Source organism: Pezoporus wallicus, unplaced genomic scaffold, assembly GCF_028554395.1.
Source record: "Pezoporus wallicus isolate ANWC-B61680 ecotype Strahan unplaced genomic scaffold, APGP_CSIRO_Pwel_v1 contig_3324, whole genome shotgun sequence".
NCBI lineage: Eukaryota > Metazoa > Chordata > Aves > Psittaciformes > Psittacidae > Pezoporus > Pezoporus wallicus.
In genome coordinates, this window is record NW_026643042.1 from 256,286 (window position 1) to 266,731 (window position 10,446).

The following is a 10,446-nucleotide window of genomic DNA, read 5'->3' on the forward strand; positions in this document are numbered from 1 at the left end:
AAATATTTTAGAGAAGATTGCTGTTCTGTGGAGCTTTACGTGTTTTTTTTCTGGGGCTATTAAGTGCTTTGTAGAAGTTCATTTGGGAAATGTATTCTTTGATTTTGGTGATCAATTGATCACCAAATTGAATTGAAGCTTTACTCAAACACACAGTTATTGTAAAAAGCAGCACTTTCAAATATCCATTTGATTGTGTTTGTGATGCTTGCTTTATTCAACTGTGCTCCAGGCAAATTAAAATGTACCGCTATACAACAAGTATAGGAAGGTTAGCATTCACAGTTTAGGGATAAAACATTTTGACAGTTCTATTCTACATTTTCATGTAACGCTTTTGGATGACAGGCCTGGTCGGAAACTTTGTGATTGCCTAAGCAGCATTTTTTCCAAACAGATTTGCCTATCCCACATGCCCTTGATCACCATGCTTGTAGTAAGCGTGGGTAAAGCCCTTCCCAAATCTTCACTTGCGAAGCCAAGCCATCAATCCGTATTTATTGTAGGATCTCTTGCAGACATTACTACTGTGAGATTGTTACCTTTCAGGATTTGTTCTGAACTGCTTGTCTGTGGGGAAGCACAAAAGCCTACTGCTTCCACATACATGTCATTTCTGGTCCACGGTATGTCTCATTTTCTTTAATTTTCATGGGCTCCCCCTGTACCACTACCACTGAGTTACTTGTGTTTCTTTCTGAGATTTTTTAATTTGCAGAGTTAGACAGGTGCATATGCAGAGTTCTCTCTTACACGCTAGGTATAATTTTCCACTTGTCTCCAAACACTCAATTTTTGGTGCACAGTAGGATCCCTGAGGAGACAAAGACAGACATTGTCTGGAGAGAGACAAGTGATATTGCCAAGATACTCATTATCTTTTTAGCTGGTGGACAGGTGATGCTTAAATACAGAATATGCACAGACAATGGTCAACATTCAGCGCTCATGAGGCTGATCACTGATACTGGCTGATTTCTGAAGGACTGGTCACTAAAAATGCCCATATTATTTGCTCCGCTTTTATCATTCATCTTTCTGTATAAGTAATGCTCGGGAGGGATTTGAGTAACCTGATACAACATCTGCGACATTGCTGTTACCAAGAAAACATTCATTGAGATAGATATCAAGGCAAATGTACATTGTCTCAAAAGACTTGTGTGTAAATTACACCAAGTGATTAAAAAAAAAAAAAAGTAAAAAACAAACTCAAAAAAAAAAGAAAAACAACAAAAAACCTAGATACTTCACACTCTTTTCAGAAGAGCAGAGAGAAACAAGAAGACAGGCTAAGAAAGTTGGGGCTGTTCAGGTTGGAGAAGAGAAGGCTGTGTGGAGACCTCACAGCAGCCTTCCAGTATCTGAACAGGGACTACAAGGATGCTGGAGAGGTTCTCTTCATCAGGGACTGGGTGATGAGTTTAAACTTAAACAGGGGAAGTTCAGGTTAGATATAAGAATGAAGTTCTTTACTGTGAGGGTGGTGAGGCACAGGAACAGGTTGCCCAAAGAAGTGATAAATGCTCCAAGGCCAGGTTGGACAGAGCATTGGGCAACATGGTCTAGTGTGAATTGTCCCTGCCCATGGCAGGGGCTTGGAACTAGATGATCTTAAGGTTCTTTACAACCCTAACTTTTCTATGATTCTAAGAAAATATTGTAGGTTTTACCAGGAAAATTTATCTGAGCTGAAGTAGCGTCTTCTCCCTGACAGTTTAGTCAGTCCCTAGAGACTTTGAAGAATTTGACCCAATTATCATTAGATTTACCTTGGGAAGGATATGGACTTAGGTGGTGCCAAAAATCTGGTGCAGATAATTCTCCAAGCGCTCCTTCCTGCATTACTCTGGCTCCAAAGTCCCAGAAACTCAAACACTCTTGATAGACTGCTGTGAGCTGCTCTTTTCCATACTTTCCTTCATTTCTGGGAGTTGTTTCTTTTGACTCAGCAATAGCAGAGAAGGAAAATACTCTGGGATTCAGGTATATGTGATATGTATATCCTTTGTAAAGTCATGCTTCCTGATTGTGAAGGAGAACACAAGTAAAGCCTGTCTGTGCACCCAGCTTGGATCTTGCATTGAAAATCATCAAAATCTGAATTATACGGAGGTTATGCAGCACTATGGGTAAGTACATTGGCCTTTCATGTCTTATTATGTTGTTGATTAGTTAATGTTTGTAAAGCACTTTGAAGATGAAAAGCCCTATATAAGTTCTAAGTGTTATTATCTCAAGAGACCTGGGTTCAATTCAAAGGTGCTTAATTGCATATGCCATAAATTAGACTTAATGAGTTGTGGAATCATATGATTTATGGGATGTATACAGGTTTCTCAGCTAGGTCTAAGCCTCATGGTCTGCTGCAGTACTTCTTTAGGTATTCAAAGTTGTTAAGAAAAGTTACACAAAAATAGAGAAGATAATGTCTAAAAATAATTGGATTGTATTTCAGTACTATTTAGGACTTGGGAGAGCAAATTACCATGAGCTTTGTTCTGCTGTATCTAGGGATTTTACAGTGACCAAATTCAAAATGCTGGAGGCAACATTACTGTTTTCAAATTGTGGTATAGGCATAATTCTAATTCTCACTTCTATCTTTTTGCTTAGCAGATAGGTGCTGAGCAGACAGGATTACTGTGACTGCTGTCCTCCCACTAATGCCCTGAAACATCCCATCAAGGCTGTGGACCTCTTGGTGTTGGGTTATGCTCAGAAGCATAAGAAAATCTCTACTCTCTAGAATCCATTTTTAGATATATTATTATCTCTAGATATACCATATCTCTAGTTCCCAACTCTAGAGATACTATTGTATCATTTACAACTGGCTATTACAAGTGGGTAAAGTGTAAAAAGGGGAAGCAGCGGTTATAGGAAAATGTGGTTTCATTGGCTTTGCAGACCTGGGAGTTTTCATGCTATGTAACTTACCTATTTTGTGGCCAGAAAGCTGCAGGATTTGCCCGGCTTCAGCCCAAGCACCAGGGCTACTGTCTGGCAGTGAGTGCAGACAGCTTCTCCAGGTTGTTTCTTAGCCAGCAGAGCTCAGAGACACAGAAGAACTGCAGGATTCTTCACCTGTCCTAAAGCACCTTCCATGTGTTCCTGCAACAGAATATCTCCATTTTACCTTGGGCCTTTGCAGGCATATTGGGAGCAGCAGAATTTAACCTGAGTATGTTAGAAGTGATTGTGTTTATTAGTACAACCTAAGTAGATTGGAAAAACTAATTAATTGCAATTTACTATAAGTGTCTCTAACAGACTTCCTTGAAAGTATTTATCCTGAAGTGAAAGTCGTTTGATTTAGTTAATGTTTATTGTAAGCATATGCAGACCATCTTCCAGGGGAAAATGTATTTTTGAGTACTCCAGACAATTGAAACTAGTGAGGCCACTGTCTGGAGAAAGCATCTGTAACCGCAGCCAAAAGAGGAACAAGATTTCTGACATTCTTTCAAGACACGTGTTTGAAGCATGGGCTCCCATCACTTTCAGAGTGACTTGCAGACCATTTTCTTTATATAGATTTAGACAAGTCAGGGTGGGCCTGGATTCATCTTGATAAAAGCCTTTGTGGTTTCTCCTCATCCTTTTTCTCCTGTATTATTGCTTATTTCAATTAAGAATATGTTGTCGAGAAACTCCAAAGGGGACAAAGCATAGTTTTGGACTGGTTTTATCACTTGTATTTCTCCAGTCTTACATGTTGATTACTAGGGTGCATCTCCTTCAAAAACAAGATACAGTTTTGCTGAATATACTTCATATACTGTAATAAACAGGAACTTCACATGAATGCTGATTTTAGCTCCAGGCTGTGGCTACACGTTTTAGTAGTGTAATAAGCTTACCAACAAACCTTTCCTTCCCCACCCTACACCCTTCCCTTTTTACGATGAACAGATTTTTATCTGGCTGTCTTGTGACTTGGGTATTTTTACAGCAGGTTTAGGAACTTGTCAAATATTTGGAAATTTGAGAATGAAAACAAACCAAAAGCTTTAAAAAAATGGTATTTTATACAGTATGCACCAACTAGATAAGATTTTGACTTGCTGAAGTACATACAGGATTCTATTGTCAGACCTACCTCTCATTACTTTAGTAAAAGTTATCAGTCTGATTCCTTTTTTTTAATGCTCCAAGGCACTAACTCCACTGAGGTGCCAAATCAACGAAGCTTTAAGACCCTCTCTTCATTTCTGAACTACTATAACCTCTTGTCAAAAGGCAATACGAATATTCATATTGTTATTAATTCATTTGAGCATTTCAAGTCTGTCTCTTTTCCTCCTGTTTCCAAGATGTTACTGACTGACATAATCTAGCAGTGACATCACTGTTACATAAACATCAGTGGGCAAGAAAATGAGATAAGTGTAAGCTCTAGTGGCTGCGCTGAACTGCCTATTACAGAGACATTAGGGAGGAAGAACAACTGTACAACACTGTGAAAGTGCTTTTTTGCAGCCAGGCCTCCAACTCTTACCAAGTGTGCTAATGACTGTGAAGGGTGCTCTTTGAAAAAAAAACATGGGTTACAAGAAGTATTAAATGTGTGTGGAGAAACATCTTGGTGAGTTAACATCCAGCAAAGAATGCTGGGCACTTGGTGATTGTGTTTGGTGATCCAGTTAGGAGTTTTACAAAAGCAGTCACCGTCCTTTCGACTTGTGACTTCCCCAGTCATTTTCCTTTTTTAAGTCCCTAATTTAACAAAACACTTATCTGTCTCTCCCTGAAAATTTCTGACTGTGGAAACACAGCTCACAAGGTCTGGAAGACTTCTGGATCATTACTGCCTTCTGCTTCCTTTCCTTGTCTGCAAGTGATGGGTTATAACAGGTCAGCTGCAGAATGGAAAATGTGGCAGTAAATTGTGGGGTAAGTCCAGATTTTATACTGATGTGTCTGATTTTTATACCAGAGTGGATGAAGAGCATCTATCCCTTCTGACAGAACATGGCGCAGACAACGTGAATCATCCTAAACTCATTGATACCTGTTTATTTCAGTGAACACGTGGACCTCTGGATTTTGTTTCAGCAGACCTGAAAAGTTTACTGATGATCTGCTGCATGATTATGTAATTGCATTCTCTCTACAGTCAAGATGTGGTGGAGAGAGGAAGAAAAAAAGAAAAAAAAAAGATTAAAATGTTGGTTTGTTCACTGAACTGTTGGTGTTAGCAAAGGAAGGGTGAGAAGCATAAAGAGCCTTCAAAATTACTGGTGTCTCTGGTGCGATACGGTTTAAATTTTAAGCACATGTAAAGCTTTTTTAAAATCACACTAATCTTATGCTGTTCAGTGTTACTGTAATACTTATTAGAGTGCTGGGAGGAACAGCTTAATGTTAACAGATTGAGAATTATGTTCATAGATACTCAGTTCTAGCAGTAATGTTATGACACCAAATATTTTAGTCTTTTGCACATACCTACATATTCCTTCAGCAAGAAGCATTGTCCTCTGTGGCTGGACAAAAGCATGTCTCAATTATTTAACTCTCAGCTCAATAAAAAGTTTTTATTCTGAATGTTACTTAAGCTTAAGTTTAGACATGTCAGGAGGTCTGCTGTATTTGATGACTGAGGCTAATGAGCCTGGAGTTATTCTGAACCAGGGTTTGATTTGACAGTATGTAACCAAGTACATGTGCACACCAACATCTCTTTTAGAGTTTCCTCAGGAAATAGGCAATGAAATTATTTAATAAGTATTCATCAGGAAATCTGAGTTATTATGACTAAGTCTTTACAGTTAAGCCTAAACTTAGTTCTGCACTAGGTGTTGATTGAAATTTTGGCTGAAGTAGGCACACAGTCCATGACTGTGTGCATCAGTGAAGAGATTTAATAACTGAGGTGGTCAAGTCATACTGTTGCCTGACAAAAGATATCAGAAAGCTTTTAGGCTTAAAAATGAACAACTCCATAAGGCCAGAGTTTGTCATGGAAACATCATCACCATAACTAATTGGTGTTATTCGTTCACCCCACTAGGCTAATAATTTGTTGTTATTGTAGCATATGTCCAGCACTTAAGCAGTGTATATTAGTGAGAAGACCTGGAGTATTCCTCAGGAGAAAGTGAGAAACTGAGCTGAAAATGCCAAATCAACCAGGCAGATGGAATTTATCTTTTTTTTTCTCTCACTTCCTCATACATGCAAACAAGGAAGCAAACAACCACTATCTCCCAGTTTCACAAGAAAAGAGTAAGAAGTCAGAAATACCATAACCACTGAAAGGCAGCTTGAATACAGAAACACTCCTCAAGAGTGCATTCAGTTTCTCTGACACTGGTACCTCTGACCCACTGAGACACACTCCATGTCACCGAGAAAGGTAGAAACAGCCCTTTGGTCAACAATGAGCAAAGATCAAATCCACAGGGAATTTTAACCACTGTATTTCAACTTCCTTCTAGTGAGAAAAAAAAAAAGTAAATAAAAAAATAAGGTATATACAGAAAATCTGTCACCATTGGGTTTGGGTTGGGTTTGGGTTGTTTTGTTTTGTTTTGATTTTTACAAAAACTCCAAATCCCACAGAGTTGTTTTGGATTAAGAGGGAAGAAAAGGATGGGACTCTTGTCTAAATGCCATGTAAATGGTTTTGTCTCCTTCCATTAAAATAGACATAATTAATGAGGAATCTGATTCTAAATTGTTCTTAAAACCAGATCACATCAGCTGCATATTTTCGTTTATGATTTCCCTTGCACTGATAATGCGATACATGCTAATGTGATTTAAGAGTCAGAATTGAAAAAATATTCAAAACCTGCAATTGCTTCATCTAGATTGAGAGGAACCAGAAGTCCCTTGAAACATTGCTCAGAATTACCCATGGTTATGAAAAAATGCCATTAATATGCTTACAGTGGGCCTTGTAATATTCTTAAAAAAAAAAAAAAAAAAGGATGTTACACTCATCTGCATGCACTTAAGATCAGTGTGCTAAAATGTAATGCTTGAGCTCATGATGAAAGCTACAATCATTTGCCCTCATGGTACGAAACTGAATAAAATGAAGGATTCAGAATGAACTGCTGCAAATCAAGACTTCAAAATCTCTCTTAATCTACTTTTTGTTCAATATCTTTTATTGCAAGAAGAGTCAAATAAAGATATTTGGGAGCAAACAATAATAACGAGTGTTCATATGATGATGATGATGAAGCAGCATTATTGTCTTTCCAGTGCCACTAAAGTGAAAGTTTACATCAATTTTTTAAAATCAGGGGGGCTGGGTCTTGTTTAACAAAGATCCCAAACAGGGAAGTTAAGCCTATTAGCCTGAATGTGACAGCTAATATGCTGATGTTAAGAATGCACTTAAAGTCAAGAGCTCCTGGACAGGCATTTTGTCTCATTAAAGTAGAAATAAATGTCAGAGTGAAGAAGATAAAATCGTAATATAAAATGTATTAATATAATCAAGCATACTGAAGATATTGCCACTCTCTGTTATTTGTTAGTAAAAGGAGCGGTATGTATTTCTGTAATGGATAAAAAGATTACCCATAAGAAAACATTCTGTTCTCTTACACGGAAAGCATTTTATATGAAACAGAAAGTTGCTCATTTATTGTTTTAATACCTAAGATCAGTGTCCATTAAACAGCAACTCATGTAGTCCTACAGTCTGACTTCTTAAGTCCAAGCAACTTGTGAGAAATAATGGAAAAAGCATTTTAAAGGCTGTGGAAAGGTAACAGCCTGGAAGTATGTTTAAAAAAAAACTGTGTCTCTTAAGATTTTTCATTAAAAAAGCAAGCTTAATGTAAAATAAAATAGATTAAGAGATTGCTGATGTCCCTGCAACAGCAGCAGTCTGAGTGCGCATTGTATATGCTTGATTAAGTGATTCTGATATCTTGATTTGGTTTGGCAACTGAAAACCTTGTCTTACTATAAGTCATTTTTTACCACCTGGATTTGCATATACTTATGATATCTGTTATATTAATTATATCTATTTTCACAGGTATAGACAGACATACCCCAGACTTGTGGCACCCATTAATAGATCAAGCAAGCCTGTGCAGCTGTGTTTTGATCAGTCGAAAGGTTTCCTGGCATCTGAGAACCAAAATCACCTTTTGGATGTGACAAGTGCATCTGAGTATCTAGCAAGTGAAAATCAAGGGTTTCTGTAAGGAAGGAGTAAGAACACCTACCACAAAAAATTAAAAGTAAAATAACCTTTAATAATCGCAACAATGCAAACTCAATTGTATGCAATGCTCCCAGCTGGCATTTAGCCATCCATCATTTGCTAGCTCATAAAGCTGATTTGTACTCACCCCTCCTACCCCTGTTTCCCGGAGCTGTTGGCCTCTCTTCACCACTCCTTTCCCATAGGCACAGATGACTGAGACCCAAACGCTCTTTTGTCTCTTCCTGTGGAACTCTATTTTTTATCGCATGCATAAGAGGGGAGTTTTGTGAGCAGCTTGCTTTCTTCTTCATTGTTGAATGCCACTTACAAACTGTTGATAGACGCTTGGAAGGTAACTGAAATGCTAGACACAGAAACAGGTATAATTCAAGGAAAACTGACCTTCATTGAATAAGGTCAAAATGCTTCAACCACCTCTTTCATTTGAAACTCCTCATTTACAGACTCACACTTCTTTCATTGTAGCTTAGAGTTGACATAAATATATGTGGGATCTGTGTTAGTCTTAAAGATAAGTTCAGCTAGACTTAATGAGTTCTGTGACTAATCAAACTCTGAAAAGAACACACACCAACTTCTCTCCTCAAATTGTTGTAACACCAAAGTTGTTGAGAGCACAAAAATTTCTTTTCAAAAATCCAGTTTGGGTACTCCAGCTCCAACTTTGTAATTCCCAGTTCTAATTGTTAAATATGCTAAATATGTTAAATATTATGTCTGTATGTTAAATAATCTCCTGAGGAAGCAGAAAAAATACTAACCTCTAAATTAAGAGGTCTAAGAATTTGAACTTTCATCTTGGGGTTTAGAAATCTAAGGCCATTCTTAGATATGTTTAAAGGCTGTAAACCACCAAAGGCTTTTGGACAAAATTTTTGTGGTCCTTTCCAGACCTGGTCAGTAGAGATACTTGACCTTTTCTGGTGCTGTCAGTTACCCAGGCTATTTTTGTTGAGAAGGCTAAGAATGGAGATTTAACAAAATATTTAATGAAGTTTTACATAGACTGTCTGAAGCATTTATTTGCTATATTATGCACATCTTTAAACCTAATGCTGTTTATTGTTATGGAAACCCATGCTTTTTGACTCATAAAAAGTGGCAGCAACCAGCACTTGTAGCTTTTGAGTACTTATCAGTACTTCTGTGTCCATACTCTTTAAACGGCATCATTGTTCAATACCACAGACAAAGGAAGCACAGGCCTAGCTTCCTTTCTCACCACTAAGAATGATTTCTATCACACCAGCAGTAAATAGGACCTGCAAAAGGCGTAGATGTAATTAGAAGCATTTTAATGTCCTTTTACACTATTGGAGTAGCAGAGAGGAAGCCGTTAGCCCTTCTGTTTCTTTGCTGGGAAGTGCTTCAGCTACGACTGATATGGACTGGGAACAGGGATTTCCTCCTCTCAGGTTCTGAACTGCTACACCAACACACTCAGCACAGACATGCTTCTTCACATTTATCTTAGGTTAGTACATTCCTTTATTTAACTGCCTCTGATCTGACTATGTCTGATCATTCCTTCATCTCATTTTCACTTAACCTTTTGCCCTCTACACAGACTAAGCATCCTATTGGTTATCTCCCAAGGGAACTTCTTTCCCCCCCCCACTTCCCCTTCCTCTGCTCTTTCTCCAATTTAGGTGCTTTATGCCACTCCTGGTGATATACCTGATTACAATGGAAGAAGCTGTAGATCTTTTTATAATTGCTGGTTTACTTAAAACATTGATTCTTTACCTCCTGTCTGTTTTCAGGTCATCACACCTCACTGGAGGTTTCCCTGGTTTAATGAGCAACTCAGAAAATATAGAGGACAAGATGATGGGGGTCCTTGTACATTCTTGTATTTGAAAGCTGCTCCATAGCATCTGCAAGAGGATTTTTGGCACCTGCCTTGTTAAACTGGTTGTCCAATATTATCTCTCCAGGCAAGTAAGATCCTGGCAATCATTATCATCCTGTTTCACTTGTTCTCAGTCTTTTTGACACAGACAGATTAATTCTCCCAAGCTCCTTTGGCAGGTAAGGAGTTCTCTCTTTTTAAAATATGATAGATATTATTGAATATTTCTTTTAATCTGTTACTGTCATTCCTGGGCTAGGTGGTAGTTTCTCTATTCAGATGTTAACCTGCAGCATCTTCCAATCACCTACTCTTTATGGAGCTCTTTTGTAAAATGCTGCTGTTTAATTTACGACTGCCTAAGAAGCTCCATCTAGCATAAGCTCTGCAACAT

The 10,446-nt window shown here is 38.0% G+C and overlaps 1 long non-coding RNA gene across 1 annotated transcript; it reads left to right on the top strand.

The window, feature by feature from the left end:
• The first annotated feature begins 4,479 nt into the window (after positions 1 to 4,479).
• LOC130592310 (uncharacterized) lies at positions 4,480 to 10,090 on the top strand. The gene is made up of 3 exons (XR_008970518.1): positions 4,480 to 4,896; positions 8,006 to 8,213; positions 9,964 to 10,090. It is a non-coding gene; the product is annotated as an uncharacterized LOC130592310 (long non-coding RNA).
• Positions 10,091 to 10,446: the final 356 nt, after the last annotated feature.